Consider the following 4,282-nt stretch of genomic DNA (forward strand, 5'->3'; position numbering starts at 1 on the left):
CGCCCCCCAAAATGGAGTCCCAAACCCTTAGACACTTCACTTCCTGATTCTTCTTCCCTACCCATTTCTGGGGCTTATTTTCATAGGCTTTGCAATGAGCATGTGCCAGAGAACTGAAGTCTCTGCATCACCTCAAAGAATGTATTTTTTGCCTTACATGGTCATAGGCAAATTCCGGGTAAGGCTGTAACCTCTATAGTACTCAGCCAATGAGGAATCAGGGGAGGGATGTGCATGCTAGGAGATAAATTGCCTGCTGTAACTGCACACACACACACACACACCCCCCGCCCCCGCGCCCTGCAATGTGCCTGTCCATCAGACGCCCGCTCTTGCAAGAACATTGATTAAAGCCTTGCTTCACTGTGCTCTGAATCTCCGTTTCTCTCCTTTGATAGGGTCAGTGGGCTTCTCACAACAGGAACCCCTGATCAAATAAGGAAGAAAAGTGCAAAACCTTGTTTCCAAAATATCCCTACCTCAGGTAATGAATATTCCATCCCTTGTTGACAACTGTCAATAAAAGATAGAAACCCAAATCCCAGGGCGCACAGCTCTGTCTGTCTTGAACTTAGGTGCTCTCACATCTCAAGACTGTACTTTCACTTTAATAAACTTTTCCATTTGTGCCCCCTTGTCTGCTGTGTTGTGTCTGTCCTTGAATTCTTTCTCATGAGGAGACCAAGAGGATTTGGTGACATCTTTGGGATGGGCTGGGTTGGGGTCTCAGGACCCAGGATCTCCCCAGTTCACCCAGCAACACAGCTACAGCAAAGAGTAAATGCAACCTAACCCCTAGACAGATAAATGTTAAGACCATACACTAAAGGCCTATTTCCCTCAGCTCCTCAGTTGTGATGATTCTATGAAAACTTGACTCAGCTAAAGGATGCCCACACATATGGCAAAACATTATTTGTGGGTGTGTCTGTAAGAGTGTTCCAGAAGAGGGGCGCCTGGGTGGCTCCATCGGTTGGACTTCTGACTTTGGCTCAGGTCATGATCTCATGGTTCGTGAGTTTGAGCCCCACATCGGGCTCTGTGCTGACAGCTTGGAGCCTGGAGCCTGCTTTGGATTCTGTGACTCCCTCTCTCTCTGCCCCTCCCCGTTTGCACTCTGTCTCTGTCTCAAAAATAAATAAAACGTTTAAAAAAAATTTTTTTTAACTAAAAAAAAAAAAAAAACAAAAAATGTTCCAGAAGAGATTGTCATTTGAATAGGCAGACTGAGTCAAAGATCACCCTCACCAATGCAGGTGAGTATCACCCAATCCATTGAAGGCCTGAACAGAACAAAAAGGTGGAGGAAGGGTGCTCTTTTTGACTGAGCTGGGATATCCATCCTCTTCCCACCCTCAGACATCAGCACTCCCAGCTCTTAGGCCTTCAGACTTGGACAGAAATACACCACTGGCTTTCCTGATTCTCCAGCTTATAGATAGCAGATCATAGGACTTCTTGCCTCTATAATTGTATGAGTCAACTCCTATAATAGATCTCCTCTTATATATACCTACCTATATCCTATTGGTTCTGTTTCTCTGGATAACTCTAATATACCAGTACATCATGTTCATATTTCAATAAAAAGAAGGTGGGGATAGCAGAGTCACTGGCATTTTGGTGGTAACTGAAACCAGCAATGAATCAGATGGCTTAAAGGAAAGACACTGAGGAGGTCAAAGGGCAAATACAAGATCTGAGAGAACTTCACTCAGAAGCCTGGAAGAACAGCTCATGAAAAATGAAAAAGAATTATCTGGAAGGTAAAAATAAAACTAGCAACCCACATTGAACACACAGTTCTTCACTTGTGGAAAATAAACACAAAATGAAAAAGCAGAGATATTTTATGGAAACCAAAGGCACAATAGTAAGAATTAAGATAATCTAAACAACTAAACATGAAAAAACCAAAATCACAACAAAAGGGGTGCCTGGGTGGCTCAGTCAGTTAAGCGTCCAACTTCAGCTCAGGTCATGATCTCACAGTCTGTGGGTTCAAGCCCCCCATTGGGCCCGGTGCTGACAGCTCAGACCCTGGAGCTTGCTTTGGATTCTGTCTCCCTCTCTCTCTGCCCCTGCCCTGCTCATTCTCTCTCTCTCTCAAAAATAAATAAACATTTAAAAAATCATGAAAAATGGAAGAAAATCTGCTTTTAATTCCAATGGCACTCAATATAGATATAGATAGATACAAAAAAAACCCTGTTTAAAGTAAGAATTGATTTCAATTACATGGAGTCATCAAAGAATGAGTTATCAAAAGTTAAAAATTGACAGGTAAATTATGAAAACTAAAACTCTCAACTGAAGGCTTGAAACAGTGAACATAACTGACCAGTCGTACAAATCTCCTAGAGCATATGACAAAGGAAAGTGACTGCCAAGTACACATGGGAGGTCCTAAGAAGACTGAGCCTTCTTTCCCGGGCATTTAAAATAGTAACAGACTCTGGTCCAAATGGCGACATAGAAGGCTCCTGAAGTCACCTGCTCCAATCAACATGCTGAATCTACAGCAACGTACAATTCCTCTGAAAGAAATTCAGAACCTAGCTGAGTGACTCCTTCATAAGCAGTGAACAAGAAAATACCCACATCGAATTGGATAGGAAACACTCATACATAGCTCACCATAAACCCCACTCATGGTATGGTGCTAATATAATCAAGAGTGAACTCCCAACTCCAAGCTTTTCCATGAGGAGCAAAGGTTTAGACCCCACATCTAGTGCCTCAACTCTTAAGATTCCTACCTAGACAGGCCCCCAAAACACCAAGCTCTGAAAGCCAAAAGTGCTTGCTTCCATAAGAGCTACAAAACTATAGGGATGCCTGAGTGGCTCAGTCAGTTGAGCGTCCAGCTTTGACTCATGTCATGATCTCACGGTTCGTGTGTTCGAGCCCCACATGGGCTTGCTGCTGGCAGTGCAAGGCCTGCTTCGGATCCTCTGTCCCTCTCTCTGTGTCCCTCCTCCGCTCATGCTCTCTCTCTCTCAAAAATAAATAAAAACGTTTAAAAAAAAGATTTTAAAAAAGAACCACAAGACTATAAAGCAAACAAAGAACAGTTCTTAACAGACTCCTGAGATGCTAAAGCTATCATCCCACGTCTCCATGCAGAAAGAACAAGATCTCCCAGTCTTTTTCCAAAAGAGGTCCATTTGCATACTTTTGCTACTTGAAGGCCAGGCATCTACTTTAGCAGGCAGTTAACTGGATCCTCCCAGAAAGCCAGGGAAACCATGACACCACCTCCACCTTCTCCCTAAAACCCACCGCAAAGAGCCAGTATCTGCCTGGCAGGACCCTGGATATTATCTGGCACCCCAGCTTTCATGGTTACTGCCCAAGTGACAAGCCCCCAGATCACCTGGCTCTGACAGTCACCGGGACTTACATTCATGAGACTCACAGGACTATAGCAAACAAACAGCTCTAAACAGGTGTAGGACAATCCCATCCCCATGAGTATATACCCAAGCCTGGCACAGAGGGAGCATTAAAAAAAGCCCATCTCCAATTTCTCCCTGGAAAGGGCCTAACTACATATTTTCCCAGCTGCTGCCTGATGGTTCAGCTTCCAATAAGCCTGCATCTAGGTGCCAACTGAGATCCTTGCCTTTGGTACACTGACAGTTCTTGGCACGCCCTTAACTACCAGGAGCCACTGAAAACAAAGGCAGCTTAGACAACACAAAGGTCTAAGATACCTGAGTGCTGGTGAGGCTGCGGAGGAAAGGGAATCCTTGTGTACTATTGGTAGAAATATTAATTGGTGCAGCCTCTATGGAAAACAGCATGGAAGATGCTCAAAAAATTAAAAATATGGGAGCGCCTGGGTGACTCGGTCAGTTAAGCCTCCAACTTCGGCTCAGGTCATGATCTCACGGCTTGTGAGTTTGAGTCCCGCGTCAGGTTTTGTGCAGACAGCTTGGAGCCGGGAACCTGCCTCAGATTCTTTGTCTCCCTTCCTCTGCCCCTCCATCGCTCGTGCTCTGTCTCTCAAAAATAAACATTAAAAAAACTTTTTTAAAAATTAAAAATATGATCCAGCAATCCCACTTCTGGGTACATATCCAAAGGGAAAGAACACAGGATATTGTAGATACCTATACTCCCATATCCACTGCAGCATTACCCACAATGGCCAAGATACAGAAACAACCTAAGTTGTCCATCAACAGATGAACGGACAAAGATGTGGGGTATACATACATACACTAAGGACTATGATTCAGCCATGAGAAAGAAGGAACTCTTCCTATTTGGGACAACA

This window comes from Panthera leo, chromosome D2 (genome assembly GCF_018350215.1).
Source record: "Panthera leo isolate Ple1 chromosome D2, P.leo_Ple1_pat1.1, whole genome shotgun sequence".
Taxonomy (NCBI): domain Eukaryota; kingdom Metazoa; phylum Chordata; class Mammalia; order Carnivora; family Felidae; genus Panthera; species Panthera leo.